Raw genomic sequence first — 22460 nt, forward strand, 5'->3', positions numbered from 1 at the left:
CAGTCAGTGCGAAAAATTGGGAAAACTTTGAAAGTGTCCCCAAGTGCAGTTGCAAAAACAAGCACTACAAAGAAACTGGCTCACATGAGGACCGCCCCAGGAAAGGAAGACCAAGAGTCACCTCTGCTTCTGAGGATAAGTTTATCCGAGTCACCAGCCTCAGAAATCGCAGGTTAACAGCAGCTCAGATTAGAGACCAGGTCAATGCCACACAGAGTTCTAGCAGAAGACACATCTCCTCAACAACTGTTAAGAGGAGACTTTGTGCAGCAGGCCTTCATGGGAAAATAACTGTTAGGAAATCACTGCTAAGGACAGGCAACAAGCAGAAGAGACTTGTTTGGGCTAAAGAACACAAGGAATGGACATTAGACCAGTGGAAATCTGTGCTTTGGTCTGATGTGTCCAAATTTGAGATCTTTGGTTCCAACCACCATGTCTTTGTGCGACGCAGAAAAGGTGAACGGATGGACTCTACATTCCTGGTTCCCACCGTGAAGCATGGAGGAGGAGGTGTGATGGTGTGGGGGTGCTTTGCTGGTGACACTGTTTTGGGATGTATTCAAAATTGAAGGCATACTGAACCAGCATGACTACCACAGCATCTTGCAGCGGCATGCTATTCCATCCGATTTGCGTTTAGTTGGACCATCATTTATTTTTCAACAGGACAATGACCCCAAACACACCTCCAGGTTGTGTAAGGGCTATTTGACCAAGAAGGAGAGTGATGGGGTGCTACGCCAGATGACCTGGCCTCCACAGATGAAGTGACCGCGGGCAAGGCCGCGCATTGGTATCTATAATCTGGCCCAGCAAGATCCCCACACACAGACTCTATCTTGATAACCGTATCTTTACTCGTATACATTTTTAACAGCAAAGAAAAACAATAAATGACAACAGTAAATATGCACAGTAATAACGTGTACTGATAAGCTGACCCTCACTGTCCCTACTCACACGTTACCAGTCCTTTACTCCAGAAGGATGTGTCCCCCGTCACAGGCCTGTCTGTCTTTGCAGGAGGGCGTCCCAGCCGGAGAAAAAAACAGGAACAACAAATTACGCTGAAAGGAGGGAATACTTCGGCCTCTCGCCAGAGGACCCGCTTACAGTCTCTCTGATCCGGATAGCAGCTTTGGTGGATCCCTTATGTAGTCCACACTCCAGTAGCAGGGAGTGTAATAGCAGTATCCCTCAGCAGTGAAGAAGCTGGGCAAGGCCCCGAGGATATGGTGTCAGGTAAAAGAAATCCCGTTGAGAGTCTCTCCTGCGCCACGCACGAGGGCCTGCACACCGTCCTGGCTCTTTTCACAGCCCACAGCAAACTCCGCGCGCGCTTTTTTCTGCTTCCCACTTTGGTCACGTGACTCTCTAGGGCCGGACACAGGAGGCTCAGTCTTTTGCTCTGTCATCACACCCTGCGTAGGTGCAACCTCTGGCCACAAGGTGGCAACATCATCCTGTGTAATCACTTCTGTAACAGGCTCTATATCAATAATCACCGAACAGCCAGAGCCTGCCAGCTCACTACACAGTCACCAGACCTGAACCCAATCGAGATGGTTTGGGGTGAGCAGGACCGCAGAGTGAAGGCAAAAGGGCCAACAAGTGCTAAGCATCTCTGGGAACTCCTTCAAGATTGTTAGAAGACCATTTCCAGTGACTACCTCTTGAAGCTCATCAAGAGAATGCCAAGAGTGTGCAAAGCAGTCATCAAAGCAAAAGGTGGCTACTTTTAAGAACCTAGAATATAAGACATATTTTCAGTTGTTTCACACTTTTTTGTTAACTATATAATTCTACTTGTGTTAATTCATAGTTTTGATGCCTTCAGTGTGAATGTACAATTTTCATAGTCAAGAAAATACAGAAAAATCTTTAATTGAGAAGGTGTGTCCAATCTTTTGGTCTGTACTGTATATATATATATATATATATATATATATATATATATATATATATACACACACACATATATACACTACCGTTCAAAAGTTTGGGGTCATTTAGAAATTTCATTATTTTTGAAAGAAAAGCACATTTTTTTTCAATGAAGCTAACTAAATTAATCAGAAATACACTCTATACATTGTTAATGTGGTAAATGACTATTCTAGCTGCAAACATCTTGTTTTTATTGCAATATCTACATAGGTGTATAGAGACCCATTTCCAAAAACCACCACTCCAGTGTTTTAATGGTACATTGTGTTTGCTAACTGTGTAAGAAGGCTAATGGATGTTTAGAAAACCCTAGAAAACCCTTCCACAAGTATGTTAGCCCAGCTGAAAACGGTTTGGCTGATTTGAGAAGCTATAAAGCTGACCTTCCTTTGAGCAAGTTGAGAATCTGGAGCATTACATTTGTTTGTTCTATGAAACTCTCAAAATGGCCAGAAAATAAGAACTTTCATGTGAAGCTCGACGGTCTATTCTTGTTCTAAGAAATGAAGGCTATTCCATGCGAGAAATTGCCAAGAAACTGAAGATTTCCTACAACGGTGTGTACTACTCCCTTCAGAGGAGAGCACAAACAGGCTCTAACCAGAGTAGACAGAGAAATGGGAGGCCCCGCTGCACAACTGAGCAGCAAGACAAGTACATTAGAGTCTCTAGTTTTAGAAATCGATGCCTCACAGCTCCTCAACTGGCAGCTTCATTAAATAGTACACGCAAAATGCGAGTGTCAACATCTACAGTGAAGAGGCGACTCTAGGATGCTGGCCTTCAGGGCAAAGTGGCAAAGAAAAAGCCATATCGGAGACTGGATAATAAAAGAAAAAAGATTAATATGGGCAAAAGAACACAGACATTGGACAGAGGAAGATTGGAAAAAAGTTTTATGGGCAGACAAATCAAAGTTTGAGGTGTTTGGATCACACAGAAGAACATTTGTGAGACGCAGAACAACTGAAAAGATGCTGGAAGAGTGCCTGATGCCATTTGTCAAGCATGGTGGAGGTAATGTGATGGTCTGAGGTTGCTTTCGTGCTGGTAAAGTGGGAGATTTGTACAAGGTAAATGGGATTTTGAATAAGGAAGGCTATCACTCCATTTTGCAACGTCATGCCAGTGTGGACAGCACTTGATTGGAGCCAATTTCCTCCTGCAGCAGGACAATGACCCAAAGCGCATCTCCCAATTATGCATGAACTATTTAGGGAAGAAGCAGGCAGCTGGTATTCTATCTGTAATGGAGTGGTGGCCAATGCAGTCACCAGATCTCAACCCCATTGAGCTGTTGTTGGAGCAGCTTGACCGTATGGTACGCAAAAAGTGCCCATCAAGCCAATCCAACTTGTGGAAGGGGCTTCAGGAAGCATGGGGTGAAATTTCTCAAGATTACCTCAGCAAATTAACAGCTAGAATGCCAAAGGTCTGCAATGCTGTAATTGCTGCAAAGGGAGCATTCTTTGACAAAAGTAAAGTTTGAAGGAGAAAATTATTCTTTCTAATAAAAATCATTATTCATTATTTCTAACCTTGTAAATGTCTGGACTAGATTTTCTAATCATTTTGCAACTCATTTGATAAATAAAAGTATGAGTTTTCATGGAAAGCACAAAATTGTCTGGGTGACCCCAAACTTTTGAACGGTAGTATATGTATGTCATATATATATATATATATATATATATATATATATATATATATATATATATATATATACACACACACACACACACACACACACACACACACACACATACTTTTTCAGGGTACTAACAGGCAAAGAAAAATGAATAAAAAAGATCAACATGTCATATACTGAATAAAAAAATGGTATCAATAAAAGCGTTATCTCATCCCACTAAAAAACAAGCCCTTATATGTCTGTCAATGAAAAAAAAAATATTGATGTCAGAATATGGCGATGCAAAATCAAGCAAAAAACAAATAATTGCTTGTAAAAAAAAATTGTTTTAGTGTGCAAAATTAGCCAAACATATTTTTTTTTATATATAAATATGGTATCAATGTAATTGTACTGCCCTAAACAGAAAATGTTTCTTATCACTGTTAATGTATGGAGTTTAAAATAAATAAATACAATTAATAAATTGCTGGGTTTTGTTCACTCTTTTATGTAAAAATAAAAAAGTCATAAAAAAAATATATGATGTAGTTCATAATAATGCCAATAAAATCTTCAACTCAACCCACTGAAAAACAAGCTCCAACACAGCTCATTTGGTGAAAAAAATAAAAAAGCAATAGTTCTCATATCATGATGCAAAAGCAATAAAATTTTTCTAAAACTGTTTTTAGCATGCAAAAACAGCAAATTATAAAAATATTTTTTAATCCTGGCATCGCTGTAATTGTACTGACCCAAAGAATAAAGACGTCTTATCACATTTACCGACTAGTGTAATATGGCATAAAAAAAAAGATTAACATACACAATTCCTGAATTGCTGTTTATTTGTTCTTTCTGTCTGGAAATCGTAATAAAAAGTGATTAAAAATATTATGTGCCTCAACATGATGCCAAGAAAAAAATACATTTTCCACATTACTAGTAACTCAAAGACGCTGCAAAAACTACATAGTTCCAAATGCCAATCCAGCAATATCCACACTCCCACAGCCAAATGTTTCCCCTGTATGATATTGCTGCAGAGGGGAGAACACACTGCAAACGTTGTTCTGGGATCTAATGATCGATGACCTATCCCTTTGGATAGGTCATCAATATGAGATCAGTGGGGGTCCGACACCCAGCAAATTCATTGATCAACTGAAAACTGCTCCGTCAGTGGGCGGAACTAAGCAGTTTACCCTTCATTCCTTAGTGGCTGCAGACAAGTACAGTGCTTTATCTCCCATTGAAGTGAATGTACTAAAGTACCCTGCAATGGCCGCTAAGCAATGCAGGGTGTCGCTTAGTTCAGATCATTGCTCAAGCAGATTTCAGCTGATCAGTGAGGGTGTCAGACCCCTACCGATTTCAAATTGACATAGGTCATCAATTGTTAAATCCTGGATAATCTATTTAACAATTTATGGGGTGTTTGTCTCCAGAAGCAGAAGCTGTGCAGCATATTTTGGGTACTAAAATAGCATTTTTGCAATTTTTATTCTGCCAAATCAGCAGTGCACTAACTTCTGAAGTGCAACCGAAATACTATTTCAGAAAACTGTGCCCCAAAATCAGATAACGCTCCTTCTCTTCTGAGCCCTGCTGTGTGCCTAAACAGTAGTATATAACCAGGTATAGGGTATTGTCAAAGTTTAGAGAAATAGCATAATCATTTACCAGGTACTTTTTCCTTTCTAGCCATGGTAAAAATAACACATTCTGAGCTAAATCTATTTTAGTGTATATGATGAAATTTTTCCTTTTCACACAGCCCAAAGATAAAGAGAACACCTTTGGGGTAAAAATGCTTCACACACCCCTTGATATACTTAATGAGGGGTGTAGTTTCCAAAATGGGATCATTTGGGGGCTTTCTGCTGCCCTGTCTTCTCAGGGGCTCTGCACGTAGTGTAGCACCCTGAGGACTCGGCTGCTACAGGGGTATTGCACCTCAAACCAGAGGTGTGGTATTCCACTCCCGGGTAAGGATGGAGTGTGGGACTGAGCTCAGTAGGCTGCATGCACTACATACATCCCATTTCCGGGGGACAGAACTACGGTACTCCCACCAAGTAGATGTGCAGGTACGACAGCGTCTGTCCCTGGCTGGAGTGGGAGGGGGGGTGGAACATCCCAGTAGTGTAGGGGCAGATAGGGGGAGTACTCTAGGTAAAGCTAGGAGCCCATTGGGTGCTGGTCACCTGGGCTCACACATAGAGGGAGTATATATGGTGGGCACCATCTTAGGACAGGGTCGAGTTCAGCCTGAGGAGAAGCAGAGCAGAGGAGCTCAGCCAGGAGGGCTGACTGGGAGCTGTGGCTCCGGCTGGGCCCAGCTCCAGGGCCAGGCTTGTAGAGGAGAGGAAGAAGGAAGGCCCAGAGACGCAGAAAAGAGGGAACCCTAAGATCCCAGAAGCAAACCAAAAAGGGTGAAGGGTTGGCAGAAGAGGGCACCGGATCCCAAGCTGGCGGAGGCAAAAGTAACCCTTAACCAGGAACCGGAGGTCGTGGGCAAGCTTTGCCACGACCCTCACCACATCCACCAGGAAGGTACACCAAGAGTAGGGTCAGGAAAGCCAGAGAAGGTTTTACCATCAGAAGGCCCAAGGGAACCGGACAAAGGTGGATCCCTGGTGGGGACGGCCAGGAGAAAGAGAGAGAGAGGGGAGCTCAGGACCACGTTCCGGAATTGCCTGGGGGTTAGCCGAGTCCCGCACCTGGTGGACGCAGCACGGCTCGGGTGGTCACTCCAGGCCAGAGTGACTGACGGAACACCTGTGAGTAAAAACCCTGAAACTGCATCTCACGTCTCTGACTCTCCTTTCTGCACTATCACTACCCCCATCATCCGCACCAGCTGCCCTGAGGCCATACCCCTCCCGTTGGGGGTTATACCACCATCGCTGCACCCATACTACCGGCCTCAGCGGACTGTTCTGCAGCGGCGGCCTTGTGACCGCAAATCAACGGGTGGCGTAGTCGACACAGAAACAACATCTACCAAGACTGCCACACACTTAGTTTGACCACCCTGGGCACGGACCGGGTCACCGCCACAAGGACTACTACCCCTATCCAGATCCGGCTCCGGGTATCCCTTGAACATGGCCCAGGGGGCGCGTCAGTAGCACCCACAAACTATTACTAGAAAATTTGTGTTCCAACAGCCAAATAGTGATTCTTTCATTTAGAGCCCCACTGTGTACACCAAGAGTAATTTCCAACCACATATTGGATATCACCAATGTTTTAAACTTTAAAAAGCACCAGTAGGTCAAAAAAGGTCACCACAATCCTAATTGAATTTCTTGTGTGGTGTAGTTTCCAAAATAGGGTCACTGCTGTTTGGGCACCTTGAGGACTTTGTCAATGTGACATTGCGTTACATAAATTCACGTAAATTCATGCCAAAATTGAGCTACAAAAGGTCAAATATGGTTGGTTCTTTTTGGAGCCCTGCTGTGTGCCCAAACAGTAGTTTCCATAAACATATGGGGTATCAGTGTATTCAGAATAAATTGCTTAACAAATTGTGTGATCCGTTCTCTCCTGTTACCTTTGCGAAAAGGAAACATTTGGAGATAAAACAATTTTGTGGGAAACAGGTAATTTTTCATTTCTTCATCTCAATGTTATAAATGTTTGAAGCAATTGTGGATTGGAAAAGGTCACTACTGCCATAGAAGAATTCCTTTAGGGATGTAATCTCCAACATGGGGTCATTTGTGTATGTGTATGTTTGGGAAGGGTATTCTGCTGTTTCAGCATCTTGGGTGCTCTGTAGAGATGAATAAATACATTTGAGTGTAATTAAATTCTACTCACATTACAAAAATCCGCATTCACCAAAATTATGGTAATAAGGCAAATGCTTTATCAGGGCCTCATTCCCCTGATAAAACGTGTAAGGTGAAACATGTTGGGGAGGCTCTTTCTCTATTTCAATAGTGCCTTTTTCCCCTGGTCATTAGACATTACAAAATAGGATACAATCCCAGGTTGTTAAATAATGGACAGCAGTCCTTTTGCTTTATGCTAGTTATAAAATTTGAGGCTATTGTAGCTGTACACCTACAGTACAGACCAAAAGTTTGGACACACCTTCTCATTTAAAGATTTTTCTGTATTTTCATGACTTTGAAAATTGTACATTCACACTGAAGGCATCAAAACTATGAATTAACACATGTGGAATTATATACTTAACAAAAAAGTGTGAAATAACTGAAAATATGTCTTATATTCTAGGTTCTTCAAAGTAGCCACCTTTTGCTTTGATGACTGCTTTGCACACTCTTGGCAGTCTCTTGATGAGCTTCAAGAGGTAGTCACCGGAAATGGTTTTCACTTTACAGGTGTGCCCTGTCAGGTTTAATAAGTGGGATTTCTTGCCTTATAAATGGGGTTGGGACCATCAGTTGTGTTGTGCAGAAGTCAGGTGGATACACAGCTGAGAGTCCTACTGAATAGACTGTTATAATTTGTATTATGGCAAGAAAAAAGCAGCTAAGTAAAGAAAAATGAGTGGCCATCATTACTTTAAGAAATGAAGGTCAGTCAGTCCGAAAAATTGGGCAAACTTTGAATGTGTCCCCAAGTGCACTTGCAAAAACCATCGAGCGCTACAAAGAAACTGTCTCACATGAGGACCGTCCCAGAAAAGGAAGACCAAGAGTCACCTCTGCTTCTGAGGATAAGTTTATCCGAGTCACCAGCCTCAGAAATCGCAGGTTAACAGCAGCTCAGATTAGAGACCAGGTCAATGCCACACAGAGTTCTAGCAGCAGACACATCTCTACAACAACTGTTAAGAGGAGACTTTGTGCAGCAGGCGTTCATGGTAAAATAGTTGCTAGGAAACCACTGCTTAAGGACAGGCAACAAGCAGAAGAGACTTGTTTGGGCTAAAGAACACAAGGAATGGACATTAGACCAGTGGAAATCTGTGCTTTGGTCGGATGAGTCCAAATTTGAGATCCTTGGTTCCAACCACCGTGTCTTTGTGAGACGCAGAAAAGGTGAACGGATGGACTCTACATGCCTGGTTTCCACCGTGAAGCATGGAGGAGGAGGTGTGATGGTGTGAGGGTGCTTTGCTGGTGACACTGTTGGGGATTTATTCAAAATTGAAGGTATACTGAACCAGCATGGCTACCACAGCATCTTGCAGCGGCATGCTATTCCATCCGGTTTGCGTTTAGTTGGACCATCATTTATTTTTCAACAGGACAATGACAGCAAACACATCTCCAGGCTGTGTAAGGGCTATTTGACCAAGAAGGAGAGTGATGGGGTGCTACGCCAGGTGACCTGGCCTCCACAGTCACCAGAACTGAACCCAATCGAGGAAAAAGGGCCAACAAGTGCTAAGCATCTCTGGGAACTCCTTCAAGATTGTTGGAAGACCATTTCCGGTGACTACCTCTTGAAGCTCATCAAGAGAATGCCAAGAGTGTGCAAAGCAGTCATGAAAGCAAAAGGTGGCTACTTTGAAGAACCTAGAATATAAGACATATTTTCAGTTGTTTCACACTTTTTTGTTAAGTATATAATTCCACATGTGTTAATTAATAGTGTTGAGCGAACATGCTCGACACTGCTCGGTACTCGCCCGAGCATCACGCTACTCGGGATGTTCGGCGAGCACCGAGCATTTCCGGGTTACTCGGGCGGGAGCTCGGGTCTCCGCCCTGCATGTTTGGCGCTCTTTACAGAGCCAATGAACATGCAGGGATTGCCAGCCAGTCACTGTAATGCCGCAGCCATGTTGTTTGTGGGCATTACAGTGATTGGCTGGCCACACAGCGTCACCTCGAGTATTTAAACCGGGCGCCGCCATCTTGGACACAGTCGCTCCGGATCAGACAGTGTAGGGACAGCGCTGCTAATTTAGGGAGAGATATATCCTGCAAAATAGTTAGTGTAGGGTCTGTAAAGGCTGCCAGATCAAACAAACAGTCCTTCTCAGGACTAATATCCATCCCAGGTATATCAGGCAGGCAGGCAGGCTGGCTGTATAGGAGACGCAGTGGTTATACCAGCAAACCCTGCATTACAGTCCTGTGTGCTGCTCCTGTTGCTGAAATTGCTGGACTTAGCTCCAGGTCCCGGGGGCCAGGAAAAATCCTTTTTTTTTATCTAAATCCTCTTTTTTTTTCCTCCTTCACAATGTACAAATACCCATCTTATTAACCTTTTGGTGCCCCCCCCCCCCCCCAAAAAAAAAGCGTGCCTCTGATTTTTCAGACACAAATATATCTGTTGAAAATAGTCTGGTGTAGGCCAGAGAAATAGAAGTGTGGTTTTGCAGTTCTATGGGCCATTTGTATCTAAAAAAACAGTTTGAGTGTGTCGCTCACTGTTCAGCTGCAAATATATATATATTTTAAAAAGCCTGGTATACACCAGTAAATTATTACTGTGGTTTTGATGTTCCACGGTAAAACATCTCTATTATCCTGTTTTTGGCATTTTTTGCTGTATAAAAATAATAATAGTGTCTCCCTGATTTTTCAGACACAAATATATCTGTTGAAAATAGTCTGGTGTAGGCCAGAGAGACAGAAGTGTGCTTTTGCTGTTCCACGGTAAAAAATCTCTATTATCCTGCTTTTTGCATTTTTTGCTGTAAAAAAAAAAAAAATAGTGTCTCCCTGATTTTTCAGACACAAATATATCTGTTGAAAATAGTCTGGTGTAGGCCAGAGAGACAGAAGTGTGCTTTTGCTGTTCCACGGTAAAAAATCTCTATTATCCTGCTTTTTGCATTTTTTGCTGTAAAAAAAAAAAAATAGTGTCTCCCTGATTTTTCAGACACAAATATATCTGTTGAAAATAGTCTGGTGTAGGCCAGAGAGACAGAAGTGTGCTTTTGCTGTTCCACGGTAAAAAATCTCTATTATCCTGCTTTTTGCATTTTTTTGCTGTAAAAAAAAAAAAAAATAGTGTCTCCCTGATTTTTCAGACACAAATATATCTGTTGAAAATAGTCTGGTGTAGGCCCGAGAAATACAAGTGTGGTTTTGCAGTTCCACGGTACAAACCTCTGTATTATCCACTTTTGGGCCATTTGTATCTAAAAAAATTAGTTTGAGTGTGTCGCTCACTGTTCAGCCGCAAATATATATATATTTTAAAAAACCTGGTATACACCAGTAAATTATTACTGTGGTTTTGATGTTCCACGGTAAAACATCTCTATTATCCTGTTTTTGGCATTTTTTGCTGTATAAAAATAATAATAGTGTCTCCCTGATTTTTCAGACACAAATATATCTGTTGAAAATAGTCTGGTGTAGGCCAGAGAGACAGAAGTGTGCTTTTGCTGTTCCACGGTAAAAAATCTCTGTTATCCTGCTTTTTGCATTTTTTGCTGTAAAAAAAAAAAAATAATAGTGTCTCCCTGATTTTTCAGACACAAATATATCTGTTGAAAATAGTCTGGTGTAGGCCCGAGAAATACAAGTGTGGTTTTGCAGTTCCACGGTACAAACCTCTGTATTATCCACTTTTGGGCCATTTGTATCTAAAAACAACAGTTTGAGTGTGTCGCTCACTGTTCAGCCGCAAATATATATATATTTTAAAAAGCCGGTATACACCAGTAAATTATTATTGTGGTTTTGATGTTCCACGGTAAAACATCTCTATTATCCTGTTTTTGGCATTTTTTGCTGTATAAAAATAATAATAGTGTCTCCCTGATTTTTCAGACACAAATATATCTGTTGAAAATAGTCTGGTGTAGGCCAGAGAGACAGAAGTGTGCTTTTGCTGTTCCACGGTAAAAAATCTCTATTATCCTGCTTTTTGCATTTTTTGCTGTTAAAAAAAAAAATAGTGTCTCCCTGATTTTTCAGACACAAATATATCTGTTGAAAATAGTCTGGTGTAGGCCCGAGAAATACAAGTGTGGTTTTGCAGTTCCACGGTACAAACCTCTGTATTATCCACTTTTGGGCCATTTGTATCTAAAAAAAACAGTTTGAGTGTGTCGCTCACTGTTCAGCCACAAATATATATATATTTTAAAAAGCCTGGTATACACCAGTAAATTATAACTGTGGTTTTGCTGTTCCACGGTAAAAAATCTCTATTATTCAGGTTTTGGTAGTTTTTGCCGTAAAGAAAAACAGTAGTGTCTCCTGACTGTTGTGACACAAAAATATATCTGTTGAAAATAGTCTTGTGTAGGCCTGACATCCCAGTGTGGTTTCGCAGTTCCATGGGTCAAATCGCTGTACTATCCAGTTTTGGGCCTTTGGTATCTAAAAAAAAGCAGTTTGAGTGTGTCGCTGTGGTTTTCCTCTTCCACGGTTCTAATCTACTCTTTATTGCCCTTTTTCGATTGATAGTGCAAGTGTAAGCTATTTTACTTCATTTACAATGGGCAAGGCGCGTGGCAAGGGACGTGGAAGTGGACTTTCTGGTGATGGTTGGTGCAGAGGACGGGGCCGTGGCCAAGGTGAAAATGTGCCACAACCAACAGCCACATCTCCTCGCTCCCACTTCTTGACCGAATTACTAGGGAAGCACAGAACAACACCAGTATTGAGAACTGATCAGTGTGAACAGGTTATTAATTGGATAGCAGACAATACTTCCAGTTACCTGGGCACCACCACCTCCGGTCTGTCTTCCACACGGTCAACTCTTAGTAGCCGTGAGTCTCGACCGCATACTCCTCCTCACCCTGATGCTCCTTACTCCCACCATGCCGAGTGTCGTCAGACAGCAAGTGATCCCACACTTGGACACTCTGAAGAGCTGTTCACTGGTCCATTTCCATATTTGGGCCCCTCGCCTGATACGCTTGAAGTGGTGGAAGAGGAGATCCCATGTTGCGATGCCCAAATATTTGAACAGCCACGGCCACAGGAAGTCGATGTTGGCAATCTGTCACAAGAGGTGGACGACGACGAGACACAATTGCCAGGAAGTGAGGAGGAGGATCGTGGTGCGCAAGTGGAAGAGGAGGAGGTGGTGGATGATCTAGTAACTGACCCAACGTGGAAGGAGGACATGCAGAGTGAGGCCAGCAGCACACAGGGGGAGGGAGGCAGAGTACCCCAACAGGCAGGAAGAAGCATTGTGGTGGCCGCAGACAGAAGGCAGGCAATCGTTCCCCGTAACACCAACACGAGGGACGTTGCCAGTACAAGCGGTAGGTCTTCCAGAGTCTGGAATTTTTTTAAAGACTCTGCTGATAACCCCAAAAAGGCCATATGTTCCACCTGCCATGCCAGCATCAGCAGGGGTGACAAAACTACCAGCCTGACCACCACCAGCATGATCAGGCACATGGCAGCAAAGCACCCGACTTTGTGGGGCAAAACCCAGGGTCCATGACCAGTGTCAGCGGGTGTCACCACTGCTTCTTCCACTGTTGTGCGTGCAATAGAACCCCCTGTTGTGTGTGCAAGGCAATCCCCTGTCCATACTGCATGTAAAGATGCCCCCTCCTCTCAGTCTTCACTTGTTATGGCAGTTTCTCAAGAAACAGCATCAACGTCCACGTCCACGTCCCACCGCAGCGTTCAATTGTCCATATCCCAGACCTTTGAACGAAAGCGGAAATTCGCAGCTAACGCCCCACAGGCCACAGTCCTAAATTCGCACATTTCACGACTGCTTGCATTGGAAATGCTGCCTTTTAGCCTGGTGGAGACGGAATCCTTCCGCAATCTTATGGCGGTGGCCGTCCCTCGGTACTCGGTCCCCAGCCGACACTATTTTGCCTGGTGTGCCATCCCCGCACTACACAAGCACGTGTCCCAAAGCATCTGCCGTGCCCTCAACAACGCAGTTACTGGGAGAGTCCACCTGACAACGGACACGTGGACAAGTGCTTGTGGCCAGGGATGGTACATCTCTCTGACGGCACACTGGGTAAACATAGTGGAAGCCGGGACCCAGTCGGACCTTGGGACGGAACACATCCTCCCCACACCGAGGATTGCGGGCCCTATGTCAGTCAGAGTTGCCCCCACAGTGTACAGCTCTTCGCATCCTCCTCCTCCTCCTCCTCCTCATGTTCAGCCTCCATCTCAGATATCACCACATCAGTTACAAGCTGGAAGTATTGCAGTACTGCCTCCGGCAAGCGGCAACAGGCTGTGCTAAAACTCATAAGCTTAGGTGATAAACCTCACACTGCTTGTGAGTTGTGGACAGCTGTGAAAGAGCAGGCAGATCTGTGGCTGAGACCGCTGAACCTACATCCCGGCATGGTCATGTGTGACAATGGCCGTAACCTGGTGGCGGCTCTGAGGCGAGGTGAGATCACACACGTACCATGCCTGGCTCATGTGCTTAACCTCGTGGTTCAGCAGTTTCTTAAATCGTACCCCGAGTTGCCAGATCTGCTCGTGAAAGTACGCCGCCTGTCAGCTCATTTTCGCAAGTCGGCTACAGCTTCCGCCGCCCTTGCTGTGTTGCAGCAGCGTTTGCAGCTTCCGGCACACCGACTGGTGTGTGATGTCCCCACACGTTGGAACTCTACCCTCCACATGTTGCAAAGGATTTATGAGCAGAAGAGAGCAGTTGTGGAGTACCAGCTGCAACAAGGCCGTCGATATTCAGGTCAGACTCCACACATAAGACCTCAGGAGTGGACCTGGATGTCTGACATATGTACCATCCTGACAAACTTTGAGTAGGCCACCAAGATGGTGAGTGGCGATGACGCCATCATTAGTGTCAGCATCCCACTTGTCTGTCTTTTGCAACGCTCTCTGCAGAGAATTAAAGAGGAGGCATTGCAGCCAGAGTATGATGAGATGGATCAAGAAGCCGTAGCGGGCGATTACACACAGCCCAGCCTCATCTCATCCCAACGTGCATTGGGGGACAATGAGGGAGAGGAGGAGGAGAAGGAGGAGGAGGAAGAACAGGAGCTGATATCATGCGTTGTAGACGGTAGTACCTGTACAAGTGTCATACCGTCGGTTCAGCGTGGGTGGCCTGAGGACAGGGGGGAGGAGGAAGAGGAGGAGGAGGAGAGCATGGTCAGTCGTCATCTTGGTGAGGACACGGAAATCTTGCCCGTTACCAGTCTGGCACGCATGGCTGACTTTATGTTATTCTGCCTTAACCGTGACCCTCGCGTTGTCAAAATGTTGGGTGACAGTCATTACTGGTTGGTGACACTTGTAGACCCCCGCTACAAGGAGAACTTTCACTCTCTTATTCCTGAGGTGGAGAGGTCTACAAAAATGGGGCAATACCAGAAGGCCCTTGCTGCAGAACTCTTAAAAAAATTCCCATCTGAACACGCTAGCGGCAGAGGTTACAGTTCGTTGCCCAACCAAGGTGTACAGGCGAGAGAGATGCAACTCCAATCCAGCAGAGGCAGGGGAACACTGTCAACGTTCTGGGACAGTTTTCTGACACCCGCCCAGCTTACAGGCCCTGAGGCGCGGGGTACTCTCACAAGGAGTGGAAAGTTTCAAAAGATGGTGAGGGAGTACCTTGCCGATCGTACCAGCGTCCTCCGTGATTCCTCTGTGCCTTTTAATTATTGGGTATCCAAGCTGGACACTTGGAATGAACTCGTTCTCTATGCCTTGGAGGTCCTGGCCTGCCCTGCCGCTAGCGTGCTATCGGAGCGTGTTTTTAGTGCCGCTGGGGGAATTATAACTGATAAGCGCACTCGCCTGTCAACTGACAATGCTGACAAGCTGACCCTTATCAAAATGAACAAGGGCTGGATTGGGCCAGACTTCTCATCACCACCAAATGACAGCAGAGTAACATAAAGTCAAATCCACTGTGTTATTTTGGGAGGTGTATTCACATGCACCGCTTCACACCCACACATGGGTATACGCTTCCTCGTTTCGGCTGTTTAATCTTCTTCTCCTTATCCTCAGCCTCCACCACCACTATACCACCAGGGTGCCAGCATTGCAAGTTCCTCCGTCCTAATTTTTGGCAGCTTTTGCTGGGAAAGCATAAGCAAATACCATGGGACACCCACTCCCCAATAATGGGACTTATGTTTGTAATATGCTGTACTGCATGGCTCTTGTAAGGGGCATTGCAAGTTGCTCCGTCCTAATTTTTGGCAGCTTTTGCTGGGAAAGCATAAGCAAATACCATGGGACACCCACTCCCCAATAATGGGACTTATGTTTGTAATATGCTGTACTGCATGGCTCTTGTAAGGGGCATTGCAAGTTGCTCTGTCCTAATTTTTGGCAGCTTTTGCTGGGAAAGCATAAGCAAATACTATGGGAGACCAACTCCCCAATAATGGGACTTATGTTTGTAATATGCTGTACTGCATGGCTCTTGTAAGGGGCATTGCAAGTTGCTCCGTCCTAATTTTTGGCAGCTTTTGCTGGGAAAGCATAAGCAAATACTATGGGAGACCCACTCCCCAATAATGGGGCTTATGTTTGTAATATGCTGTACTGCATGGCTCTTGTAAGGGGCATTGCAAGTTGCTCCGTCCTAATTTTTGGCAGCTTTTGCTTGCAAGGCATAAGCAAATACTATGGGACACCCACTCCCCAATAATGGGACTTATGTTTGTAATATGCTGTACTGCATGGCTCTTGTAAGGGGCATTGCAAGTTGCTCCATCCTAATTTTTGGCAGCTTTTGCTGGGAAAGCATAAGCAAATACTATGGGAGACCCACTCCCCAATAATGGGACTTATGTTTGTAATATGCTGTACTGCATGGCTCTTGTAAGGGGCATTGCAAGTTGCTCCGTCCTAATTTTTGGCAGCTTTTGCTTGCAAGGCATAAGCAAATACTATGGGACACCCACTCCCCAATAATGGGACTTATGTTTGTAATATGCTGTACTGCATGGCTCTTGTAAGGGGCATTGCAAGTTGCTCCATCCTAATTTTTGGCAGCTTTTGCTGGGAAAGCATAAGCAAATACTATGGGAGACCCACTCCCCAATAATGGGACTTATGTTTGTAATATGCTGTACTGCATGGCTCTTGTAAGGGGCATTGCAAGTTGCTCCGTCCTAATTTTTGGCAGCTTTTGCTTGCAAGGCATAAGCAAATACTATGGGACACCCACTCCCCAATAATGGGACTTATGTTTGTAATATGCTGTACTGCATGTGACGCGCCCCCTGGGCCGTGTGTACACGTGTGTGGGATACCCGGTGCCGGGTCTCTGGGGTCTGTACTCTCCGTGGCGGTGACCCGGTCCCGTGGCTCAGGCTGGTCAAACCAGTGGCAGTCTTTCTTAGGTTTTGAGGTTAATTGTCCGACTGCGCCACCCGTGGATTGCGGTCAGAGAGTACCACCGCTGCTAGGCAGACCGCTGAGGCTGGTGTTGTGTGCGCAGCATAGAATGGGATAACTCCCCTCGGGAGGAGTATAGCCTCAGGGCAGTGAGTGTGGATGATGGGGGTGATGGTGCACGAGCACAGCAGGAACGACTCAGAGTCTTTGAAGTGCAGTTTAGGATCTTTACTGATGATTATAAGGTAGACCCTCCCGGGAGTACTGGCTAGCATAAGAGGCCTGGTCAGTCTGTGAGCAAGCAGGAGTTCCCCTAGCCAGGTGGAGTTGTAGGCCTCCCCGTCTGTCTGCACTCTTCCTGGCTACCTTGCTGTAAGCGGGTAGAAGTAGCCCACGTCCCTGAGTGTACCGTGTAGTGCTCACCCGTATGGCTGGTGACTTGGGGCCTTCTGTTAGCCTCCGCTCCACGACGGCGGTGCTGGTCCCTTGCTTGTGACTGAGCCTCCGGGCTTCTATGGCCAGAGGACCTGAAATCCCCTGCCGGCTGGTTTCTGCTGCTGGATATATAAGTCCTCACAGCTTCGGACTCCTGTGTCCGGTTCCTATTGTCTTCTGCCAGGGCGAGCTCTGCTCAGCTTCCAGCCCCTGGTCTTTAGCTCCTAGCTCCTACAGAGCTCCTTGCTGTTACTTTCCCTTGCTCTCACTCTGACTCTGACTGTTCTCTGACTCACTCAACCCCGCCCCAGATCCAGTTTATTAGGACAGAATTCTCCCCTCCCAGGACTGGGGCAGGAGGATGTTGCGTGTTTAAGGGATCCTGACCAGGAAACCTCCCACTTGCTCTCCGACGTAATATCTCTATTACTGTGGTGACCAGACCCCTGGGGTGCCACACATGGCTCTTGTAAGGGGCATTGCAGTTCCTCATAATTTTTGGAAAGCCTTCCATTCACTGCTTAGGCCAACAGTGCACGGGAGACCCAGTTGCTATAAATCGAAAAAAAGGTTTTGTTAACGCCCTCTGACCTCCATGTCATTTCCAAGGGGCATTGGAGTGGCTCGAAATTTTTGGTAGGCATTGCACTCACTGTATGCCCTATAACTGTGTAGCCGAACCGCTCCTTTTGTTACAGAAACATATCCTACAAGACATATGTGGTTGACTGGCCTGATATTGATGTGAATGGTCCCTGTTCCTCCTGCTCTTTCTCCTTTGCCACCACCTCATCCATCATTTATCACCTGAACCTTTGTTTTAACGGGAGTCATAGAACTGGGATAGTAGCAGGAAAACATCCAGCAATCCTCGGAGGAGGTAGGATATGCACCAAAACGTGGACCACCTCAGGCCTAGCCGCTACTACATACATGCGCTTGCATTCCAAGAAAACAAAGCAGATGCTAACTTCTATCATCATCATCATGCTCCTCACCTAGGCACTCTCAACTCCCCTGATGGAGAAGCCAGGGCCCACCGGAGGAGTCTGGTTCTCTAGTGGGCTCGTCCAATGCTGCCCTTAAGCAGGCCAGGCTAAGAAAAGTGTGGGGGAAGGTGACAGGAGCAATCAGGGCGGCTGGGGACCGAGTATGGACACCTGGCCGCCACCTGGTGGCTGGGGACCGAGCGTGGACACCCGGCCGCCGGGCGGCTGGGGACAGAGTATGGATACCTCGCTGCCGAAGCGGCCATGAGGTAGTGGCCAGCTTCGGCCTCCTCCAAACTAAAAGGCCCCATTTCAAGTGAAAGCTAGCAGTATGGTATTGCAGCCTGTGGGTGGGTGGGTGGTTGGCTGCATATTTTCGCTTGCATTGCAAGGAATGGGGGAGGTACAATTGAACACTCCCCTGGGACAAGGACTTGCACGGGGATAGTTGCAAATCTGCATCTTCTGATGCGGCAAGGATCACTTCTGATGGGCACACTTTTAGGCAGTGACCTGGGTGTCAGAGATGCTTCCAGGGGTCTTCCCCATGTTGTTCCCATGTCTTTTTAGCACTGTATGCATGTGTCACACAGCACATGGCCAGATAAGGTTGTAAAATGTTAAAATGACATTTCCCGGTGAATGCATTTGTCACGGTTGAAAGCAATACAAACGTGCAAAAACGCATAAAAAATGCTACTTGTGAACATAGCCCAAGGTGTGGAGGAGTATTTTTGTTTTTGGTTATTTATTTTACCTTATACACAAGTCTTTACCCTGGAAAGGATGTTCCTTAACCCCTTTCCGACCTGGTCAGTAATAGTACGCACCAAGTCGGGAAGGCCGGTTCAGCGGGGGCTCCGGCGGTGAGCCCGCACTGAAGCGAGCACATGTCAGCTGATTATTGGAATCGCAATCCACCCGCGGCTGTTAATATGTTAAATCTCTGAGAGTGGCATTTAACTCGCGCTTCCGGGAGTCCTAAGCCCCGCCCATCAGTGACCCCGTCACGTGATCGCGGGTCACCAATGGGTGGGCATGACAACTCAGGGTCTGCAGCAGATGCCTGTGGTTGTCATGTCTCAATTGCTATGAGCGCCACCTAGTGGTCAGCGCTCATAGCAAGTGAGCATTTCTCTTGCATACAAGCGATCTGCTCATCGCTTGTATACAGTAGAAGCAATCAGACAACTGCTGCTTCTAGTCTCCTCTGGAGACTATAGAAGCAAGCAGAAAGTGTAAAAAAAAGTTTTTAAAAAAATAAAAAATATAAAAAATATATAAAAGTTTAAGTCACCCCCCTTTCGCCCCATTCAAAATAAAATATATGTATATATATATAAAAAAAAACCACATACACATATTTGGTATCGCCGCGTTCAGAATCGCCCGATCTATCAATATAAAAGAAGAATTAATACAATCAGTAAACGGCGTAACGAGAAAAAATTTTAAACGCCAGCATTAAGTTTTTTTGGTCGCTACAACTTTGCAATAAAATGCAATAACGGGCGATCAAAACATCGGATCTACCCCAAAATGGTATCAATAGAAACGTCAGCCCGGCACGCAAAAATTAAGCCCTCATCTGGCCCCAGATCCCGAAAAATGGAGAAGCTAAGGGTCTCGGAAAATGGCGTCATTTTTTTTTGTTTTTTTTAGCAAGCTTTGGATTTTTTTTCACCACTTAAATAAAAAAGAACCTATACATGTTTGGTGTCTATGAACTCGTAACGACCTGGAAACTAATGATGGCAGGTCAGTTTTAGCAATCTGTGAACGTGGTAAAAAAAGGAACCAAAAAAACAACTGTGGAATTGCATTTTTTTTGCAGTTTCACTGCACTTGGAATTTTTTTCCCATTTTCCAGCACATGATATGGTAAAACCAGTGATGGTGTTTAAAAGTACAACTCGTCCCGCAAAAAATAAGCCCCCACATGGCCATATTGAACGAAAATTAAAAAAGTTCTGGCTCTGGGAAGAAGGGGAGCAAAAAAGGAAAACACAAAAACAGAAAGACCCATGGTCGTTAAGGGGTTAACATATTTTACAGGAAAGCACTTTCACTTTCGTTTTTGAACGTTTTATTGTGAGCCTGTAAAAGTGGCTTAATACCTCTGACCACGTTGTTGACAGCAGTGACCTGGGGGTCAGAAATGCTTCCAGGGGCGATCCCCATGCTGTCCCCATGTCATTTGAGCACTGTCACTATCGTTTTGGGCACTTTTTAGGCTGTCTACAGACTGCCGGGGGAGCCGCCGCAAAAATGTTCGGGTCTCCCATAGACTAACATTGGGCTCTTTGCTCGGGTCTCACAGTGAGCTCGGCCCGAGCTTCGAGCACCCGAGCATTTTAGTGCTCGCTCAACACTATTAATTAATAGTTTTGATGCCTTCAGTGTGAATGTACAAAAAAAATATGAAAATACAGAAAAATCTTTAAATGAGAAGGTGTGTCCAAACTTTTGGTCTGTACTGTATATAGCCACAAATAATTAGATCTATTCATATGTATATTACAATTGAATGGCTCAACTAATGTAGTAAGTTGGCCACTTGGGATACATCTAAACATAGATAAGGAACAGAATGTTATTTTAATGTGTACTTTAAAGTATGATTTGCACTAGCTGTTCTTATTTTTAAATTTAATTATCTTGGATTGGTTAACCCCTTCCCGACTGAGCAATTTTCCATGTAAGGGCTTGTTTTTTGAGGGATGAGTTGTACTTTTGAATGACACTATCCATTTTATTATCTGATTTACTGGAAAGTGGGAAAAAATTCCAAGTGCGCCAAAATTGCGAAAAAAACCACAATTCCACAATTAATTTTTGGGTTTTCATTTACAGCATTTATTTTACGGTAAAATGACCTTGGAATATGATTCTCCAGGTCCATATGATTACACAGATACCAAAAATGTATAGATTTTATTTTATTTAAATGGTGAAAAAAATAAGAAATGTAAAAAAAGAAAAATTCGCTCTTCTGGCCATATTCCAAGAGCTGTAACATTTAAAATGTTGTGATATATGCTTCCCTCTGCCGCCAAGCTTTTTGGAGATGGAAATTTCATTCTTTAGCAGGACGTGGCACCTGTCCACACTGCCAAAAGTACCAATACCTGGTTTAAAAACAACAGTATCACTGTGCTTGATTGGCCAGCAAACTCGCCTGACCTTAACCCCATAGAGAATCTATGGGGTATTGTCAAGAGGAAAATGAGAGACACCAGACCCAACAATGCAGACAAGCTGAAGGCTGCTATCAAAGCAACCTGGGCTTCCATAACACCTCAGCAGTGCCACAGGCTGATCGCCTCCATGCCACGCCGCATTGATGCAGTAATTGACGGAAAAGGAGCGCTGACCTAGTTTTGAGTGCATTTACTGAACATGCATTTCAGTAGGCCAACATTTTGGATTTTAAAAACATTTTTTCAAGCTGTTGTTATAAAGTATTCTAATTTACTGAGATAATGACTTTTATGTTTTCATTGGCTGTAAGCCATAATCATCAATATTAACAGAAAGAAACACTTGAAATAGATCACTCTGTTTGTAATGACTCTATATATAATATCAGAGTTTCACTTTTTGTATTGAAGAACTGAAATAAATTAACTTTTTGTTGATATTCTAATTTAGTGAGATGCACCTGTATCTATGTAAATGAAAGCATAGCTGTAAGAGTTGATTTTTTTTAGGTCAGGTCTGTTTAGAACATGGGGTCTATGTTACGCTCACGCCCGGACTGACTGGCTTGAGCGTGATTAGTGATCCCACTGTACCATGAACCGAGGAGTGCCTGGAGGGGCCTAACTAAGTATCAACCCGGTCCGACCAAGGTCGCACGGTGGTTCAGTCGACTCCATGAACCAGGGAGGAACCGAGCAGAGGGACCAGGTGCTACTCCAGGTCAGACCCCGGTCACAGCTGTTGACCCACACCGGGGAATGCAGGAACAGGCAGGTTAGCTGGTATGCAGACAAGTGGGTACTGGCAGGCACGGCTTGTATGATGGCAGGTAGGTACTTAGCTGACACGGCTGGTATGAAGGCAGGTGGGTACTGGCAGGCGCGGCTGGTATGCTGACAGGCGGGTGCTGACGGGCACGGCTGGAATACAGACAGGCAGATACTGGCAGGTATGAACGCAGGCTGGATAGGGACCAGTACAGACTGGGATACAGGAACAGAGCCGCAGGTGCGGTTGGCTTGCAGAGCAAAACCG

Source organism: Phyllobates terribilis, unplaced genomic scaffold, assembly GCF_046119375.1.
Source record: "Phyllobates terribilis strain yellow unplaced genomic scaffold, ASM4611937v1 Scaffold_4__5_contigs__length_816908805, whole genome shotgun sequence".
Lineage (NCBI taxonomy): Eukaryota > Metazoa > Chordata > Amphibia > Anura > Dendrobatidae > Phyllobates > Phyllobates terribilis.